General features: G+C 32.7%; 1 long non-coding RNA gene and 1 pseudogene across 2 annotated transcripts in view; both read right to left on the bottom strand.

The window, feature by feature from the left end:
• Positions 1–8,738: 8,738 nt before the first annotated feature.
• LOC142643003 (uncharacterized) overlaps positions 8,739–22,443 on the bottom strand; it is a 45,324-nt gene continuing 31,619 nt past the window's right edge. Inside the window, exons 4-12 of one of the 2 annotated variants that reach the window (XR_012845795.1) lie at positions 13,173–13,226; positions 12,921–12,994; positions 11,923–12,500; positions 11,041–11,114; positions 10,545–10,600; positions 10,028–10,140; positions 9,818–9,947; positions 9,488–9,591; positions 8,739–9,372 (exon numbers count right to left, since the gene is read on the bottom strand). This is a non-coding gene — a long non-coding RNA (uncharacterized LOC142643003). The remainder of the gene's footprint in view (positions 9,373–9,487; positions 9,592–9,817; positions 9,948–10,027; positions 10,141–10,544; positions 10,601–11,040; positions 11,115–11,922; positions 12,501–12,920; positions 12,995–13,172; positions 13,227–22,443) is intronic. The other variant, XR_012845794.1, reaches the window with a different exon arrangement.
• Positions 15,014–18,746, bottom strand: LOC142643001 (disease resistance protein RGA2-like; annotated as a pseudogene).

Genomic DNA, 22,443 nt, shown 5'->3' with positions numbered 1-22,443 from the left:
GATTCTAGTTACTCCTGTTGTAACTTCATAAAAGTTACACTCTTTTTTGTATCATTGATTTATGTTAAGATTTAAGGGTGAAAAAAAACACTCAAAGAGATTGTCATAATTGTTCCCTAAAAATTAGTAATTAAGTCATTAACTTTTCTTATTAAAAATAGAAAAAACAAAAAACAAAACAGCATTAACTCTCTACTCTCTATCATCTTCATCCTCTCTCCCCCTCTCACATGGTCTTGTGTTCTATGTACTTTCTCCCTCAACAATGGAAATTAGGGGCGAGTTCAGGAACAAATGAAAGTTTTTTTTATCTTTTATTTTTTTATTTTAAGTGTAGGAGTGTTTGATTGCTTATCATTCGCTACCATTAGTGAAGCTATTCTTTCATGGGGCCATGGCTTCCATGTTGCACCACCAATGACAAAGTGGGAAATTTTTTTTTTTGCTGATCAGTACATTATATCTGTTCTTCCCTTCCTTCTCCGTTTCTTATAGATATAAGACTCTTGTTCGGTTTTAGTTCTCATAAAATATTTAATATAACATATCTCGACCTTGAATCACAAATCTGAAATCTGATTTTAATTAAATAAATGCTCTTAAAGGTAGCATATATAGTCTAGCTTTATGGTTGGCATGGTGATTGATTTACTAAATAAAACAAATCCATTGAACTTTGGGGTTAGCTTGACAACTTTGTGTTTCTTGTTGTAGAGCTAGCGATTTGCCCTTGGATTTTAGTTGGGTATACAATTTAACAATTTTATAATTAGAAGTTGCTTTCTTTCATGTGGTAATGCCTTCATTGAGAAGTGCTTTCTGTCCGTCATCGGTGGTGCCACAGCTTCCCATCAAATGTAAACTTGAACTCATCTCTCCCTCAAAACAAATCCATTAATTAGAGAAAAAGAAAGTAAAAAAATAAAATAAAAAATATTCTCTAAAATTAATTTGTTTAGCTAGTGTGACAAACAATAAATGTTTAATGATAACATAGATAATTGACATTTTTTAACTGTTAGATCTCATAGAAATCTACGGTTTAAAAAGAATGTAACTCTTGTGAAACCATACCAAATAAAACTTGAACTCATTTCTTATTTTTCTCTCTATTACATTATTTGAGTAATGTTCGGAACACACACAACTATTAACATGAGTTAGATGTACCATTAATACCATTTTTATTATACACCAATCACAACATATGCTTCCGCAAAAAATATTATGCCCCCTTATTTATTTAATATTACTTTCTCCCTTCCTCACTTGGACAGTTTGAGAGCATTGTTATCTATTTATTTATTTGTAGGTATTTTGAACATTGGAGGATTTTTCAGACCCTTTATGAGTAAGGGTGAGTTTGGTTCAATTTGTTGAAACTAGGCTTTTTTAAAAAGTTGAGTGTTTGGTAAAAGCTGTTAGAAAGTGTTTTTGAAAAAACTGAGTGTTTAGCTAGCACTTATAAGAGTGGCAGTCTGAGGAATAAATTATCAAAAAGGACAATGTATATATAAGGGAGTTTATTTCATACTTAAATCAATATTGTGAAATTATTTTTTCTCACCAATATTAGCTAATAATAACCTACTACTTAAGATTTATTGTAAAAATATTGTGATAATTGATACTGATTTTAATTTGAATGTATTATTACAATTTTATTTTTTTCTTTCTAAATTTTTTTTTCTCACCAATATTAGCTAATAATAACTTACCACTTAAAATTTATTGTGAAGGTATTGTAAAAATATTGTGATAGCATTTTCTTCTCTTTTTTACCTTTTTCTTTTCCTCTTTTTTTCTCCTCCACCCACGTACCCTCACTCTTTTCTTTTCTTCTTTCTTTCCTCTCTTTTTCCCAGCCACTTCCTCCATACTCCAGGATGTTCCACAGAGCTCTCCTTCTTCCTCTTTTTTTTTTTTTTTTTCCCTCTGCAAGAACTCATCCGTCTATAGAGCTACCACAAGAAACCCTTGTGTGGGATGGCCAATTACTCATCCGTCCATAGAACTCCATTTGAAAAGGAATGAGGAATGGTGTGAAGGGCAATTTGGTAATTTCACTCAGAGTCCAACTGTAGGATTGCTCAACGCGCATGGGTTTTTTCCCAAATGGTGCATTGAGCTCCTTTTTCCAAAACGCTGGTTTTGCGCGTTTTCTTCACAAACCCAAAACATACATTTTTTCAAAAAGTTGCGTCTTATACCTTACCAAATAGACTTTGTATTTGCTTTTTTCAAAACGTGCTTTTTTGGGTTGAAAAAGTAGAAACAAATAGACACTAAAGCTTAGTTTGGATACTGCGTTTTGTGGCCACGTTTTGAGATTCTGCGTTTTTTGTACTGTTCATGCACGTTATTTCACTGTGCGGGAGACCAATTTCACTGTTTACGCACTGTAGCTGCACTGTTCACGCACTATTTATGGGACCCACAAGCATTTTATTCAGAAAAAAAATATTAAAAATGGGTCCCATAGCACTATTCACACATTTAAAAATTATTTTACTACAGTGTTTTCAGTTTTCAGTAATAAGCTCTATCCAAACGGACCCTAAGAGTTCCTTCTAAAATGCTACTCTTTTATTACTCAAGGGTCGTTGTCCAGTAGTTTTAGGGTTCTTGGCATGTGGTAAGTGTCATGTTCGAATATTTAAAGGATGATGGCGTGACACTACCATTGCCTGAAATCACTAATGTCTTGGGTGAGGTTGAAGTTGTAGTTATAACATACATCTTAATTCACTTAGAGAAACATATGCACCTATTTAGGCCCCTCAAGTATTGGTTTTTTAGTGGATAACTGTATGATAATGTCTAGGTAAGATCGTCACAATTTATTAGGTCTCTCAACCTTTTACTTCAATAATAATAATCCTACCCTTTTAATCCTCTGTGGAGTAAATTTTGTTTAGTTGACAAAAACTCTTATACTAAATTATTGAACAAAAGACCGAATAAAGACCTTTTATTTAAGGGTCCGATTAATATATGTCTTAAAGATATACATTAATAAATCTATTTTTGAAAAAAATTTATCAAAATTTTTTTTTAATTCTCAATAAAAAATTTTTCAAAAATAATATACTAGTGCCTTTAAGACAGTAAAATCATTTATTTAAAACTTTACTCTTTAAATTAGATCACTTGACTAATGGAAAGCCTTGTGTGGGCTCCCACGTATGACACACATACTAGACTCAAATAACACGACACGGCGAGGCTTCATACAATCCCAACATGCTAACTTTTACAGCACACACCAACTCTATGACACTACTGACACTAGGATACTTATTTTGACTTTGCTTTACTTTACACTCTACAACACTCGGAGCTTTATAGCACACACTTCACTTCACGGCTTCACCTCACTTCACACAAGTATTTCTCTTCACTGACACTTCACCTTATTCCACACGTCTCTCACACACCTCATTACATCTATTTATACTAGGATGTATGTCGGTTAAGAAACCGACTTGAAGCTTGTAGCTTCCTCCTTTTTATTCGCATTAAATTAATGCCTTTCTACAACCTAGACATCTTGTAAATAATGGCTGAGATTAACTTATGCAAAGGAAGCTCTTAGAGAATTTCAGAGAGAAAGATTCCATGAGAAATTCTAAAAATTTCTAGAGAAAGAGAGAGGCGGTGCTTGAAATATGAAATGCCTTCAACTAGAAGTCACTGTTAGCAATTGTTTGGCTACTTGGTAATTGCCTATATATATGTGTGTATGCACGTGAAAGTAATGCCAAATTATTAACAAGTACAAAAATCCTTTTTACTCCCTTACCATTATTACAAAATAATTACTATCTCACTCCCTTACCATTATTACAAAATAATTACTATCTCATCAAAATTTTGAACCACAAGATAGGAAGTTTGAGAGAAAAATAAGAAATTTTGTGGTTATTATTCACAATTGTTATTTGTAGAACCCAATAACTTGGTTATATTCTGGAGTCAAATTTACGATAAATCTTTACCAACAAGAGCGTGGGGCCAATGTTGTCTAAGGATTCTATTTTTGTTTGTCTTCTATGTTATCCTTGTTCTCCTTTTATTACTTTGTGTATTATTCTCAACAATTCGCTGATTACTTCTGCATCGGCAGGGATCACATTTTGTGCATAGGCTAACTATCAGTTAACAGCTTATCAACTAACGAGTTACTTATTAAGTAGTTAATCATGCACTTCTTCATTCTCCTCTGCAAAATAGTTTTAGGCTTGGGCCAAATTTCATCATCCTTTTCCACCAGAGGCAGAGTAGGTAGGGGAACAACATGACTACCTAGCTTAGGTTTTAAGGAAGATACCGGATGAGTTTTGGAGTGAAATGGCAAGAACAGCTTATAAGCCACTTCTCCTTCTAGTTGCTAGTGATTTTTGCTTATTGGGGCACTAATCTAAGGAACACCCAATCACCAGCAACACACTCTCTATGCTGCTATAATATTATGCTTGAGAATAGCATCCCTGGTTCTCAAGTGAGCATCTACAACCTCAAGCTTTGAAGTTTGAATTGAAAGGAACATATTCTATCAACTTAGTTGAAGCGTAGAAGTTGGTGTTGTACCAAAACTCTGTAAAAGGCAGCCATGTTCATTGTTCACCATTGCTTGCAATGTTCACCAGCATAGCATCTTGGATAATGCACCACTCCCTTGTTAATTATTTCAGTTTGCCCATCTGTTTGTGGATGATAGGCAGTAGACATTGCAAGAACAGTACCTGTAGCTTGAACAACTCCAGTGAAGGTAGAACCCCCTATCACTCACTATGGATCTTTTTAATCCATGCAATTTGAAGACATTTTGCATGGATACAGGGCCGCCTTCCACTTGACAATTGTCTAATTGGCCCAAAATTTTAGGAAAAAAAGGGTAATAGGGGCAAAAATAATAAAAAATTTAGTTTTAGATGAATTAAAAATATTAGCACATCTTTATAACAAAAAAAAAACAAAAATTTTGGTAAATTCAATTAATCATCGGTTCTAAATAAAATTATTGCCCAAAAATAACATTATTATTAACAAGTTGAACTATAAATCCAGCCTAGGAGATTAACCAAAAAACAATTACAAATCAAAACAAATAAAACATCTCAACTCCCTAAAATTTTTAGTTTTACCGTTGCTCTGCTTCTTTGATTGTTTCACTATGCTCTCCGCCTCTCCTATCTCAAGGCTCAAGCAAGCTTTCTCAGCCTCTCTCATTCCTTCTCTGATTCTCTGCTCTCCGCCTCTCTCAACTGCTTAATGCTCTGGGCCTCTGCTCTAGGTTTTGAGACTGGGTTTTATGCGTTACTGATTTCTGCGTATCAGGTATTTGGGCGCTTGGCTTTCAGGCTGAAAGCTTCAGGCTTTCTATTCATTGTATCTGTTAAGATAAAAAAAGATTGGGATTGGGCCTGCCTCCTGCACGTTTTTTTGGGCCTTCAAGGTCTTTTTTTTTTGGGTTATAGATATAAGATATTAGATAAGATTTGTTTTGTGGGTGGGTCTTATTAAGAGCATCTCTAGTAGTTTATTTAATTTTTTATACTGTTTAGACAGTGAACAGTGATATTTAGTTTTTACTTACCTACTTTTTCAAATACACTTACTAACAGATTCTCTATCATTTTCTCCATTTCATTTAAATATTATTTTTTCATTCATTCTTTATTCTTTTTTTAACTACATATCTTCCAACATTTTTTAGTCAATAGCTGATTATTATAATAGCTAAAAATGTTTGAAGGGTGAATAGTAAATGCTGCAATGTTCTCTACTTGTAGAGAAGCATTGTAGTAATTCGAATCTAAAAAATGGAGATGGAGAAGCTGTTGGAGTGAGTTTTTGGGGTGTTTTCTCTCTAAATTGGCTTTAAAGAAGCCATTCAAGATGCTCTAATAAGTCTTGTGTTATGGATGTGCTTAAATTTTTGTTATGCTTGTGCTTAATTTTTTTTTTTTTTATTCTTGTGTTTATATATATATATATATATATATCTATATATATATATATATATATATATATATTAGGTAGTGGTAATATATTGAATAAGTCTTTATTTATGCAGGTTGAGATTGCTAAAAACTTGTTATTGTTCGGTGAAACTACAACAATACTTTTTATATAATTAAGATTTTATTTCTCATTTGTTCTATACTTGAAAGTTATTTTTTATTTTAGTATTTATAAATATATTGTTTGATTAGAAATATCTACTAGAAAATATGCATCTAGATATGAAAAACTTAAAAAAAAAGAATAAAAAATTAATTGAGTCTCAAAAGAATCGATGGATAAATTTTTTATTAGTAATAAACAAAATATAACACAAAATTTAGATGAAAATATCACAAATGAGCAAGAAATTCACCAAAAATAGTTAGAAGATAATGAAATGATACAATTGCAAGATAACAATGATGTTCAATTTTGCAATACAACAAATCTTGATAATGAGCTTCAAAATAATTTAGAAGAAAATGAAAATAATGAGATGTTAGAAGAACTTGAATACAAAAATTTAATTAGTCAATTTGCATTTCAAAATGCAAGAAAAATATATTTTAAATGAAATATATCATAATATAAAAATCTTAAATAAATATTAATTTAATTAATATACACGTATAAAAAATGTCACATTTTTAGTTCTCGCCTAAGGCTCCAAAATGTCTAAGGCCGGCCCTACATGGATAATTGAGGACCCTTTGTGACTGTTGTCTCCAGCCATGAAGGCTGTGATAGTGCCCTTGAGACTTTCATCTTTTCTATAATCATCTTTCAGTTCATTAATCCATGTACCTTAGGGAAATGATATAAGGAACAGCACTGTTGCTTCTTGAGTCGCTTCTTCTTGTTTTGAGTAATAGGTCTCTTTGTAGTGGAATTGTTGGTTCTAAGCTATGAATGTGCTTCACAGGTTAAACTTTGTTTATTTTTGTTTCAAGATAATGATTATCCCCAAATAATTATCGTTTTGAGAATTGTATTTATGTGAGAATTTTGACATGTAACCAGGATCAATTAGAGATACTCATCAAAGTTCAGTGTAATAATTTTTTTTTTAATTAAGTAAAACTTTATTAGAAAAAAGATGGAAAGACATAAAGTGTGTACTAGCCCTGCTAAAAGAATACAACTCAAAAGGATAGAGGATCAACAAAATCAACAAAAGACATGGAGGGGATGCCACCTAGAGCCTGCATCCAATCGAACAAAGTCTGCAAAATTTGCTCCTTGATTACAAAGGCAGAGATTTCTACTCAATCAAAATTCAGTCTATTCCTTTCATACCATAGATTCTAACAGATGCACAAAGGCATAGCTGGCCACACCTTGGCGCCTCTATGATGCTTAAACTGGCCATTTTGATTTAACAATCTGCCATTCAAAGGATCTGCAAGGCCTTGTTGACTATTATCTAGTGGATTAGCAGCCTCCAAGCACAAGTGTCATGAGTACCTATTCTTGAGGCAACAGATATCCTTAGCCCCTTTTGATGCTAAAAAATAAGCTTGCCATCAGGTAGAGCATTGAGTGAGGTCTATGACATGTAAGCTGTGATTTATAGTTGAGAAAAATTGTAGTCGTAGTCGTTTCAAATCATTGAGAGGATATTTCTATGCCCATTAGTTTTTAACCTGAATAGCTTAAGTTAATTGTTCATTAAGATCTTAGGTGCAATTTAAATCCGGTGAATTTCCTATTGGGCTGTGCTATTTTAATAAGATGGTGTACAATCATGGTTTTATTGATTACAATGCCCAGTGAAATTTAAACAGTATATATGTGAATTTTTTTTATGTCATTCATAAATATTCTCTTATCATCATAGCTTCTTGTGTGAAGTGCCAATTTGGATACTACAAACAACAGGTACAAAATCAATTCGAAGAACTGTGCTTGGAAAGTGAAGATTATTTTCTTGGTTTTGTGGCCCTATAAGGTAAATTTCCAAATAACTTGAGACTAGCAAGGACCTTTATTGGTGACTTTTGAAATGCTTGATCATTTCAGAGAACCACAAAGAACCTCCAAGAAATAATTTACTGAAAATGAAATCTAATGAATAGTAAGCAATTATGCAAAATATCATTTAAATTAAAAGACAAATATTAGTGAATGACATTATTCTTAGCTGTTTGTGTTACATCTAGAGCTTCATATCTAAGTTACTACAATACTACTTGTAGCAACTAAAGCTCACAATATAAGTATATTATTATATGAGGCCAAAACTTATATTATCTTCGAACTCCCCTTAGCCTTACAAAGTCTCTAACAAAATTTTTTTTGCATTGAATTTGATTTGAGAGGACTTATTCAAAATTATTTGAATCAAACCTCACAAATTAGAAAGAAAAAATAAATAACATTACAACATTGTAGCTGATTAATATACAAATAAACTACCAATTTAACATGATAAATCACTATTAGTAATTTAGAAAGCAAAAATTAACAAAATTAAAGTTGTTACCCATTTAACCTAAACCTAAAGTTGTCAAACACCTATTAACAAATATCTATTGATATAAAATATTCAGTAATTCCTTCAACACCGCAAGTTGTTCATGCTATAAAAACTTTGAGAGAATAACATAGAAAACATCTTAAACTCTTTCTTGTTTGGATCCTACAAAACAATATAAATATATATATATATATATATATATATATATATATATATATATATATATAGAGAGAGAGAGAGAGAGAGAGAGAGAGAGAGCAATGGATACAGAACATGCCATAAAAGAGAAAACCAATTACAATAGTGTTGGAGGCAAAGTAAAAGATTAAAAAAAAAAATTTTAAAAAAAAAAAACTGAAGAAGCAAGCGGGCTAGCATACCAGCTAGTTAATTTATATCAAAAGACATAAAAATCTTACAATCAAATAGAATTCATCTTAAAAGTAAAATAAATACATGTGGTACAATTAGATGACACTTCCAGTAGGAAAAGATCAGCAGCATGAATCATTTTGTAATCTTAATTACCCCGTCACTCGCACATGGATTCCAAACTAACTTCAGAAGTTCCAAACTTATCTTAGTGCTATACTCTCTATCTTTGGTAATCCGCAGTTCTTGTAAACCAGGGCTAGGCAATTGTTATTGGTGACGCTCTCAGTAGGAAAAAGATCAGCAGTATGATCACTTTGTGATCTTAATTACCCCTTGTCACTTGTGCTTGTTAGTGACATAATTTCTCTCTTTGGTAATATGCACTTCTTGTAAAGCAAACAATTGCAAGACCATTGATAGCTAATGAGAATTCCTGCAGGCCAGTAATGCAGAACTCAGCAATTGGTTGCATCATCTGCTCCAACACGTGACCTATATATGTCTAATGCATCCTGGACAATAAAGCAGTCATGGGAAAAGTTGCATGACATATTATGCCAAAGCAGTCATCTTTAAAAAAAAAAAAAAAAGAGCAGACATGGTTATTTAATCAGCATCTACAATTACCTTTTTTTGCCACTCCAATGCACAAAAGCACAAGCCTACTTGTATTGTTGATGCAGAAAATGCATAGTTTTAAAAGACGATATTGGTGGCTTTTGTCATGTAACCTACAAATTGTGAGTCACCTGGCTTAGTTAAGACAAAACTCCACATTATAATCTATGCTCCTCACCAGTATGACAAATGAAATCATTTGATAACTTCATATGCAAGTCGTCTGATAAATATAATATCCTTTGGATGGAAAAGAATTAGGATTTACTCTAATCTATTTGTTAACCAATTGAGACTGATTTCATAATTTGAAAGGAAATATATAGTTATGTCACTTACTTCTAATTAAACCCGAAGGTGCACTTTCTCTTGGTATCTGAAAACTGCTTCTAGACAGTACTGTTGGAAGAAAGCTTTTATGTTTGCTTGCACAGAAATTTTGTTTCCTATAGGAAATTTCCACATATTTCTAAGACGAACAAGTATCGACATAAGAGTTCAGGTAGAAACAAAAGAAATTTGTTCAGTAGAATTGTGCAAGGGTCTCACCTTCACCTTAAAAGCAGATTCTTGCATGGGCATTCAAAGAATAAGTTGTTAAACGGAATATATCTTCTGTGGACTTGTGCTCAAATCCATTATCATCAAGACAACAAGCTCCACTACCAGGAAATGTGAACATAATTGGAAAACATATTTAGAAAAGAAACCATGCATGAAAGGTCTTTTTTTTCTTTTTTTTTTTGGTAACATGAAAAAGGTCTAATTAGTATCTGGGCATTCTTGATAAATTTTTCTGTGGTTCCCAAATTTTAGAAAAATGATAAAAAAAAAAAAAATTTCTCTCCATTCAATAGATATTGTTATATAGGATTCACTTTGAAAGATTTTTGACAACCTGTGAATTTCTATGCTTGATTCAAATGATATTTCATAGATTTCATATAGTTAAATTGTCCATGGCTAGATTATAACTTTATGGCATGCCAAGTATATGCAAGAATGTAAGGATACTTAAAAGACGAGTATTGCATGCTTACAGAGTAGAAGCACCGAAGAAACAAACCTTTATCAAGGAAGTCCTAAAAGCCATCTGATTGAGAAGATCACACTTTTTTTGCCCTGTACCAACAGCAAGTCAGTCCAATATGAATAATAAAATTGACAATCACTTAATTCTTTTTTAGTAAGTTGTACCAATCACTCAGGCACTATGAACTGATTGCTTTGACACTAAGTCAAGCACATACACATCTGGACTTTAGAAGAAGAGAAACTAACAAACATTAGGACTCACAACATTGTTGTAATTGACAAGTTTGTCCCAGGTAAAATATTTCTCATGATAGTTCTTTTAAGTAAGTAATTTTCAAACTGATGCTTTTAAGTACTGTTATGTACATAGTAAAAAAAATTAGAATAGGAAAAACATTAAAAAAAAATTCACCACAAACTTTTTTAACCAGTAAAACAACCACACTAAGATAAATATTTGCAATCTTTTGAAATGAACATAAAGCTTATGTTTCACAGGGTTGTTGAGAAGTCCAAGAATCAGTTACCCTGAAATTAAGCTCTAATTGAGGCTAGGTAGTAATCTTGTTGCTGACACCAAGCTGCAGTGTCCATCTCCAACCTATCAAAAATAAGTTTGAGAATTAAATTAAAAAAGGGAAAGGGAGGAAAATAATACTCGTTCTACAGTCTTGCATTCACATTTCCAAAATTAATATAAAAATATATATATATATATATAGCCTGCAGCAAATTCCCATTACCCGCTAGTATACTCATATTTTCGAAATTCAAGCTACTGCATACAGAATCCAATAACTGATCACTAAATCTAAAACAAAAAGGAAGAATGAAGGGAGCCAGACTGGTATTTGATAAATTCAAAGTGAATTTAGAAAACAGATACATGAATGTAAGAAACAGTGGAATTAAATCCCTCTGACCAACTGACACCAGATCTCAAGTTTTTTTTTTTTTTTTCTTCTTTACCTTATTTTTTCTTTTATTTTTTTCAATAAATTCAAAATATTGGACTTGTGAAGCATATGCCAAAGTGAATGATAAAGTGAGATTTTTTACATTTTAAATGAGATATAGAATAAAGCTAGGGATTGAACTTAGGATCTCGTGCTCTAAGACTATGATAAATTACTAATTCTCCCAAAAGCTTAAGCTATTAGGTAATGGTGAATTTAATCACTTAGCCATAATTCTAACAGTGAAAACAATTCTTTCCTTCCCCAAAAACAATAATGGGATAAAAAGTAAATAATTGATTATAGTTATATTGGAAGAGAATAGCATAATTACTAATTCTATGATTCATATAGTTAAAGAGCGAAGCACGTTACAGAGTAGAAAGCATCAAACTGAAATCATGGCCAATCTGTTTTGCTTAAAAATAATTATAGCGAGTTAGTAACTTATACCTGATTAGCTTTGCAATATTTCAATATGAACAAAAGACTGATGCGCACATGATGAAGACATCCTTGAAAAGGAACAGCTAATACAATTAATGTCAGGCTGTGATCTTTATTCATGCCAAACTAATAGATATAAGATTCACCGTAGAAAAGAAACCATGCATGAAAGGTCTTTTTTTTTTTTTTTTGGGTAACATGAAAAAGGTCTAATTAGTATCTGGGCTTTGTTGATAAATTTTTCTGTGGTTCCCAAATTTTAGAAAATGATAATTTTTTTTTCTCTCCATTCAATAGATATCTATATAGGATTCACTTCGAAAGATTTTTGACACCCCGTGAATTTCTATGCTTGATTCATATGATATTTCATACAGTTAAATTTTCCATGGCTAGATTATAACTTTATGGTATGCCAAGTATATCCAAGAATGTAAGGATACTTAAAAGACGAGTATTGCATGCTTACAGAGTAGAAGCACCGAAGAAACAAACCTTTATCAAGGAAGTCCTTCCCATCAAAAAAAAAAAAAAAAAGGAAGTCCTAAAAGCCATCTAATTGAGAAGATCACATTTTTTTTGCCCTGTACCAACAGCAAGTCAGTCTAATATGAATAATAAAATTGACAATCACTTAATTCATTTTTAGTAAGTTGTACCAATCACTCAGGCACTATGAACTGATTGCTTTGACACTAAGTTAAGCACATACACATCTGGACTTTAGAAGAAGAGAAACAAACAAACATTAGGACTCAAAACCTGTTGTAATTGACAAGTTTGTCCAAGATAAAATATTTCTCATGATAGTTCTTTTAAGCAAGTAATTTTCAAACTGATGCTTTGAAGTACTGTTATGTATATAGGAAAAGCATTAAAAATAATTCACCACAAACTTTTTTAACCAGTAAAACAACTACACTAAGATAAATATTTGCAATCTTTTGAAATGAACATAAAGCTTATGTTTCACAGGGTTGTTGATAAGTCCAAGAATCAGTTACCCTGAAATTAAGCTCTAATTGAGGCTAGGTAGTAATCTTGTTGCTGACACCAAGCTTTAGTGTTCATCACCAACCTATCAAAAATAAGTTTGAGAATTAAATTAAAAAGGAAAAGAGAGGAAAATAATACTAGTTCTTGCATTCACATTTCCAAAATTTATATAAAAATATATAAATATATATATATATATATATATATATATATATATATATATATATATATATATGTAGCCTGCAACAAATTCCCATTACCTGCAAGGTTAAAAGAGACATGCTAGTATACTCATATTTTCGAAATTCAAGCTCCTGCATACAGAATCCAATAACTGATCACTAAATCTAAAACAAAAAGGAAGAATGAAGAGAGCCAGACTGGTATTTGATAAATTCAAAGTGAATTTAGAAAACAGATACATGAATGTAAGAAACAGTGGAGTTAAATCCCTCGACCAAGCGACACCGAGATCTCAAGTTTTTTTTTTTCTTCTTTACCTTATTTTTTCTTTTCTTTTTTTCAATAAATTCAAAATATTGGTATTGTGAAGCATATGCCAAAGTGAATGATAACGTGAGATTTTTTACATTTTGAATGAGATGTAGAATAAAGCTAGGGATTGAACTTAGGATCTCGTGCTCTGAGACCATGATAAATTACTAATTCTCCCAAAAGCTTAGGTAATGGTGAATTTAATCATTTAGCCATTATTCTAACAGTGAAAAACAATTCTTTCCTTCCCCAAAAACAATAATGAGATAAAAAGTAAATAATTGATTATAGTTATATTGCAAGAGAATAGCATAATTACTAATTCTATGATTCATATATTTACAGAGCGAAGCATGTTACAGAGTAGAAAGCATCAAACTGAGAATCATGGCCAATCTGTTTTGCTTAAAAAATAATTATAGTGAGTTAATAATTTATACCAGATTAGCTTTGCAATATTTCAATATGAACAAAAGACTGATGCACACATGATGAAGACATCCTTGAAAAGGAACAGCTCGTACTATTAATGTCAGGCTGTGATCTTTATCCATGCCAAACTAATAGATATAAGATTCACCGCACATACTTTTATTTGTGGCTATATAATCACAGTACACATTCGCTATGGAGAATCACCAACTCGTCTGTTTTTATCTGCCACGTTTTTTAATATTCTGCACACAGAATCAAATGGTGAATAAGTTGCTTCTACTTTTAATTGAGGGAAACAAGAACAAGTTCAATACTTGATTAATATAGAGGATTGAATTTTAAAGGAACAAGGACCTATAGAAACATTCTGGACCACATCATCCTTCTGCAATACATTTAAATCTCTGTATTTGTGCTGTCTTGGACCATTTCCCACCAATTTCTGCCTGGCATCATTCCAATAAGTGAGGAACAGAACAAATAACAAAGTTTCTAATATTATGTTTATGTCAGTTTAGTGTATAGAGAAGAACTCTGCATTTGATGAGAGAATTCACAAGAGTAAACAAACAGAGGATTAATGCATCTTTCCTCTTGGGTGTGTGAATCATATCTAGTATTTTAAATCTTATGTGAGGGAAAAAAATAATAAACACTAAACAAGATAATCACCTAAGCTGTTAACTTGTTGCACTTGTCCATTATCCATAAGGTTCCAGATATGCTCAGATATTTACACCTCATTTTTTTATAAGCTTCCAATTTGTTCCACATCCAGGATTGAATAAAGTGAGAAGTCATCACAACACACAAACAAAGTAGGAATTAACATCATTAGCATTTGAGCTTCTAAGAAGGATTAGGATTAATAATTAATGTGTGTGAAAACACTGAAGAAGAACCCAGTCATCCCCTCCCAACTCTGGGAAGTGAGCAATGTTATATTGACCCTATCTGTTCCCTATTGCTGACTTCGTAATACTACTGCTTAGATTCTTTGATTTGGAAGGAAATCGATTAACTCAACCACCATAGTGTTGAATGTCACAAATAAGAGAAATCAGAAATGAATAACAATTGATAGATGAGTCTAACCAAGTACCTTAGCTACATTAGCTTCCCAAATCCTGAAAGTATCCAAGCAATGCATCCCATCACCATATTTCCACAGAATATATATATATATATATATATATATATATATTTTTTTTAATTCTTCTGCTTGGCCCGAAACCTCTGTTAACAGAACACAGCATGTACTTTAACGTAATTAAAATAATAATAATAACCCATCAAAGTAGAGCTCAGGAACAAAATTCAACAGTTTGGTTGCTGACAAATTAAAAATTTATGATTTTTAAAACTCAACAAAACCCAAAACTTCACTAAACCGAACCCAATTAAATTATATACCATGGTTGAATATATTGGAAATCCAAAAAAAAAAAATTATAAAATAAAAGTAAATACAATAAAAAAAAAATTAAAAAATTAAAAAAAAAAACCTAAAATTTTATTAGTTTGGAAATCAACAAAACCTAAAAATTGGATTCCAAAAATTTTATTTTCTTTCCTTTGATTGCACCAGAGGATTGAGATTAGAGAATGTACCTTAGAAAAATTAATGAATTTGCATGTGTGGTTAATATTGCGGATGTGAGCAATCTTGGACCAATCCTCACCGATTCCTTTTCTGCACCATTTTGCTAAGAGAGGACAATATTCAATTTTCAGCCTTCGTAAAGACCTAAGACATTGCAATCCATCAGGAAGTGATGCTAAATTAGGGCATCCATCAATTTCAAGTGTTTCAAGTGATGTGAGCTTGCTAATCCACTCCGGCAAAATCGTCAAACTGGGACAGTCTCTAATGTAAAGGTCTTGCAGGTTGGTAAGATGTTGAAGACTTGCAGGGAGAGACTCCAGTTTCGGAAGTTCTTGGAAAGCCAAAGAACGGAGGGAGGTGAGATATCGCACAGCTTCAGAGAGAGATGTTAGTCCAGGGCAATGCCAGAAATCTAATATCTTGAGAGACATTAGATTTGACGGCCAGTCATCTAGCAGAGGTACTTCATCCTCTCTAAAAGACACTGTCATAATCTTTAATTTAGAAAGAGGGGATGAGGGGGTCACCAACGAAGCCATTGCCATTGTCTCTTGCAAAGGCACGAAGCTAACATTATACAGAGATAAACTTTCTTCAAGATATGGAAATAGAGGCATGGAAGTCAGATTAGGACAATCCTCAATTTCTAAATAAGAAAGACAAGGAAATGAAGGCAATGAGTGGTGATGATGATCTTGCATTGATGCACTCCTCCGCCATCCCTTCAGCTTAGGGCAATTTCGGATTTCGAGAGACTTCAACAATGGGAAGAATGGTGTTGATGACACTGTGGATGAAGCAGGTACCTCCTCACTTGTATCACCATCTGACATGTACTCCAAATCCATCATATGAAAAAGCTGTAGAGATTGTAGAGAGGGGAGTTGAGATAACCGTGGCAAATGTTGACATCTTTCACCATTGGATATATTTATTTCAACCAGATTGGCGAGCAAAGAAAGCCAACTAGAAAACCTCACTCCCCCGTACCCTCGCACCGACAAATATTTGAGATTTTGATGCGGTTGGAGGCCATCTAATGACTTCTCATCGTCATTATTAATATTACCTTTTTGACCCCATCTTAAAATCAGCTCTTCAAGATGCTGTTTTCCACTTATATTTGCAGCCTTGCATTCTGAGTTAGCATCTTCTAGTCGCTCCAAATGTGTGATCTCTAGTGTTCCTCTGATGTTGTTTAGCTGGTTTAATTCGCCTAGGCCACCAACGTGCTTGGAGGTGGAAGAAGAGTCCTTGCTCACAACAAATAATGGTAATGTTTGAAGACAAGTCAGTTGCCCTAATCCACGAGGCATATTATTCAAAGCACCACATTCATTGTCATCAAGGTGCCTGAGGTTGACTAATTCTTTAATGTCTTTAGGTAATTCTTCAAGACTCATGCATGAAAAGACTTTTAGTGTTTGCAAATTCCATAGTCTAGTAATAGATTCAGGGAGAGTGATAATAAAATTGCATCTAGAAAGATCAAGGTATTTGAGATGTATTAAGTTCCCTATAGAATTTGGCACCCTTGTGATCCTCAACCCACCTATACCTAATGCACGCAAGCTTCTGAAATTCGAAGTAATTGTATTCAACATTGACTCGTCTGGCTGATTGAAGTAATTTGATGTTAGAAGAAACGTACGTATTTTTTTTGCTTTAGCCAATAAGCTTAAAGTTTCATTAAAAGAGGAGCCAGTAAAAAATTGACAAGATACATGACGAATTTTTTCATCAACATTTTTGCTGTCCCTATCAGCGTGCTTGCAGTCTACCATTGCAACCGATTCTGCAAGATCATGAATTAGATCATGCATTTTGTATTTTAAATTTCCAAACATGTCCCCTACTTCTTCAAAGAATGACCTCCAAAGCAGATCCTTGAAGTACTCATTAGCAACCTCCTCTAATTGTTGTTTTGTGTTTGACAATTGGATTAACCCTTGTGCTATCCATAGTTGCACCACCATTTCCATTTTTATCTCATAATCTTTTGGAAACACAGAGCAATAAGCAAAGCAAATCTTTAAATGTGAGGGCAAATGATCATAACTCAACTTTAGGATTGGAAATATGTCTTCCCCGGGTTGAAGTATATTTGCGAGCACATTATCCTTGACACGTGACCATTTAGACTCAGTTTTCTCTAAGCATAATACACCTCCAATGGACTTTATGGCAAGGGGTACCCCCTGACATCTGACTAAAATTTCCTTTCCAATTTCTATTAGTCTAGGATTGTTGGTCTCTTCTCCTTTTCTAAATGCTATTTGTTCAAACAAAGACCAAGATTCGCCTTCAGAGAGACCTTTAAGGGTGTATATTGAAACTGGACTTGTAACCTTAGCAACCAATTGGGCACGTGTTGTTATTATAATCTTACTTCCCTTTGCACCACCCATTAAAAGACGCTTCAATTCATCCCATTTGCTATTCCTTTCATTCCACACATCATCCAACACAAGTATTTTTTTTTATCAATATTTTCACGAAGAAGCTTTTGCAATTGATCCATATGAAGGTCTTCTGGCTTCTTACCAGTAGCAGAAGCAATTATTTTTTCAGCAATAATTTTCAACTCAAACGCATCAGAGACACACACCCACATTTTTAGCTCAAAATGTTTATTGACGTTCTCGTCATTGTATACAAATTGAGCAAGCGTGGTCTTTCCTAACCCACCAATTCCCACTATGGGAATAACTGAAAGATTCTCTTCATTATTAGGCTCCAATAATAGTTCTATGATGGCCTCTTTATCATCTTCTCTCCCAATAACTTTTTCATTAGGTACAAATGAGTGAGTCTCTTCCCTCTGCATATTCAAGCTATATTTCTCTGGCGGGTTTACTTTCAAGTTGAAGTCTCTGTTTTCTTTTGCAATGGCATCTAGCTTCTTCCTCATCGCCTTTATTTTACCACTCATCTCAATATGAAAAGCAACTGGATTCGAACTTGAAAAAAAAGTGCGTACCTCTTTTTTGAATTTATTCCCACTCATTGCTCTTCGTCGCGAAGCTTCAGTGAAGAATTCACCCAGCAAGTCATCAGCATCATAAACAACATCCTTGAGCTTCTCGAGCCAGTCCCTGACTTGATGGTTGTGGTTTTGCTGCTCTGCTGCATCCTGAAGTACAGCTTGGATTCTGGAAACAGCGCTCTTGATGTTTTGAAGCTCATCTTTAACGCCCCAGAGCGATAAAATCTCCTGGAAAATCTGAGATCCCAAACTTTCGATCATTTTCTGTGCTACGCCAAAGAGGATTGCTTCGGCCATTTCTTCTTAGTTAGCAAAAAGGAACACTGAAAGTAAGAGAGCGAGGAAAGCTGGAGGTGTGGGTGTGAAATGCTTCAATGTTGATCTATGTAAGAGGATAATATGGTTTCTCAAAAAAACAAAGAAAAAAAAAAAAAGAGGATAATATGGAAAGCCGTGTGGTGTGGACCAAAGGGTACCCCTTGTCGGGCGTTGGGCCCTTTCTTCACCGAAAGAAAACCGTGTGGATCCAAGTGATCCCTTTTTTTTCTTCTTTCTGTTTTTTTTTTTTTCAATGATAAATAAAAATAAAAAGTCTCATACTCTTTACTTGATAGACCCGGCTCACTTGAATCTGCATAATTCTTGGCGAGAGATACTTGGGTGTGTTAGGACTATCCACGTTATAGGGTAGTATTTTTGTGAAGTGCATGATTTGAACTAGATAACTTTTAAACCTGAAAGTATGACCAGTGACGGCTCTAGGATTGTTTCTCAAGGTGTTTTTTGGTGGGCTTGTTCCGTTACAATTTTTTTTCTTCAGATTCTTTATTACAATTTTTTTTTTTTTTAGATTTTAGTTCAAATTTTTTTTTTAGCTTTTTCTTTTTGCTTGAAAGCAATGTTATGAATACCGTTTTGGACCTTGTTTCGGTTTGTTTAGTAGAACGGAATATTTTGGTACTCATCTATTTCGACGTACCATTTCAGGGTGTTTCGGGGTTTCTAAAAAAAAATAAAAAATAAAAAATATTTATATTTTCTTATACAACATAAAATTATTGATTCAAATAAGTAAAACTCAAATAAACAAATCATTAGTTTTTCTTTTTTGACACTCAAATCATTTAGTTATTACATAACAATTATTGTTTTAGAATATTAAAACATAAATATGTAATTGAATAATGAAAAACAACAACAAAAAATAGTACAATAAGAGTGTATATATGTATATCATATTGGGAAGAGGCAAGACTCAATAAATAAATTTGAAATCAAAATCTTTTGTTAACTTTTTGAGTTTTGTCATTTCCAAAGCTTTGTCATGTGGGTGGGGTCAGCAAGCTAAAAGTCTAAAAAACAAACTAAAAAAAAAGCTTGACAAAGCAAAAACTAGAGTAAAAAAAGAAAAAAGAGGTAGACTAGTAGAACATACAATAAGAGTGTATATATGTATATCATATTGGGAAGAGGCAAGACTCAATAAATAAATTTGAAATCAAAATCTTTTGTTAACTTTTTGAGTTTTGTCATTTCCAAAACTTTGTCATGTGGGTGGGGTCAGCAAGCTAAAAGTCTAAAAAACAAACTAAAGAAAAAACTTGACAAAGCAAAAACTAGAGTAAAAAAAGAAAAAAGAGGTAGACTAGCAGAACATCTGAGACGAAGCAAAGAAGAAGAAGAAGAAGAAGAAGAAGAAGGGACGACCTTTGCGATAGTTGGATTTATTTTTTAAGCGTTCGACGCAAGTAATGACATGCTGTGCTGACGAGTTTGTCAGTTTAAGAGTTTTTCTTTTTTTCTTCTAAAAACTGGTACCAGCCAAAATGTAACAAATAATCTACCAAAATTTAATTTTATTGGCATAAATTTTTTTTGAGAGTGTTCCTAATTTTTTTGAGGGTGTTCCTAATTTTTTGTTATAGGTAGATAAATAAATTTTTTTTATTATATATATATTAAAAAAAAAAAAAAGAATTCAGGTCAAGGGTCCTGGGACCACCCTGACTTATATGTGGCGCCGCCACTGAGTATGACCCAGTCCAAGACTCCGTCCGACAAACCACGCTCCATAGTACCTCTTGTCGTTGAAGCTAAAGCCTAGGTAATTGACTAACTGTTAAATAATATGAATGCATGCCAAAAGTCACGGTGGAACAAGTAGATGAATAAAAGGAAATAGGTTTAATCATTCCAGGCACTCGTTAACGGGACATTATTTGTTATTGATTTTTTTTTTGGGTCATTTTGGTTAGGAATGTAATAAAAATAAAAATAAAAACAGCAACAATTAGGGTCTTATTGATGGGTGACATAAACATAATATAATATCGCAATAACGTGAAGATGTTTGTGTTAAATTGAAGTAATATCAAATAAACAAGATACAATAGTATTTGAGAGTATATTATAATTGTTATATGAAATAGAAAATAGTTGAAGTAATACATTCATCATCATCATAAAAGTTTATAATGGCACAAACATTTCCATCACAATTGTTCACTTGAAGTAACAATTACAAGGTAAAAGAACACCAATAATAAAGGAATATTAGTAAATAACTAAATATAGCAAATGATGTAGAATTTTTATTTTAAATACTGATAAAAGAATTTTCATTCCTATGAAGCTGGCTTTCTTGGATGTTAGAGAATCAAATTGAAACAATTTCATAAATTTGACTTTTTAATTGATAAAACTTTTTTTTTTTTACTTTATATAAAAAAGGTATAAAACTGCTTACTATAACTTCTTTTTTAAAAAATGAACTATAACATTTTCTAAACGCTACAAAAAGAGAGTTTTTTTTTTTTTTTTTTTAAGAATAGAAAAGGAGTTTTGTGCACTAAATATTGATTTTATTTTAAAAAAAAATTATAAATGATTTAAACTCTTGTCATTTTTATATAATTTTTTCCCTATGGTCAGAAATACAGTTAAAAAATCTTGGGTTGTCTGGAGCCGAATGCTCGTGAACCTCTTGGACTTCATTAGTCTCAAGCCCTAACTCAAATAAAGTCACCAACGTTTGACAGTTGGGCTCTTATTTTTATGGGCTTTCTACTAAGGACTTGGACCAAATCAGTTTGAAAATTATCTGAAAGCAAGAAGGACCAAGGAAGTTTTCGGTGCAACCAAGAAGTCAAGCAAAACAAGCTTTCCAGCGAAAAATATATGGCCCCAATATGGTGGCAACCCATGGTGTTGTTTGGTTGCACCAATTTGGGTCAAGGTTATCGCAGATGGTTGCAATGAGTGGTTCATGACATGATGATCTTTGCAAGTGAGTTATTGAGATCATGGTTGGATTATTTTGAACCCAAGGTACTAGTTTGGATCGTTTTAGGCCAAGGAAGAAGCAAATGGATTCAAAATAGAATAGAAATAAAAGAATTACTCCGACACATTACAATCTTTATGTGTAACCCTTTAGAAGAGATTAATAGAAGATAGGTTTTTATTTTTATTTAATTTAGGTAATTGAAATAATAGAAGACATAATTTAGCATTTAATAAAATAGATGAACATATGACATGTTTTTATTTATGAAGTATAGAGTGGAACAGAAATAGTGGGACAGAAGATTTAAACTCACTAGTGCACCATGCATTAACACCCAAGGCAGCATCTTGGATTTGTTTCAGCAATTGGGTTTTGACACAACTGAGATTTAAAGCAAATTACAATTTTGAAGTCACGTTACATATGATCAAACAAATACAATCTTTTTCCCACCTCATCCAACCACACTTTTATTTTTAGCTCATTTTCTGAAATTCAAAAACAAACTTTGGCTATGCTACTAAATGGTAAAATGTAATTAGTAGACAGTACATGACTACAAAATCAAATATTTGAATATGCAATCATCTAATAAAGTGTCTCTCTAAAAAATTCAATTGCATTGAAAGTCGAATTACAAAATTTGGCATCCATGTATAGAGACTCACCCAATTTTCCTTATCCTTAATTCAAGTACTAAGATGTGCCTTTAGAGATTGATTC

Source organism: Castanea sativa, chromosome 7 (genome assembly GCF_040712315.1).
Source record: "Castanea sativa cultivar Marrone di Chiusa Pesio chromosome 7, ASM4071231v1".
Classification (NCBI taxonomy): Eukaryota; Viridiplantae; Streptophyta; class Magnoliopsida; order Fagales; family Fagaceae; genus Castanea; species Castanea sativa.
Note: the sequence above shows the minus strand (reverse complement) of the source record. Positions and strands in the feature narration are given on the sequence as shown.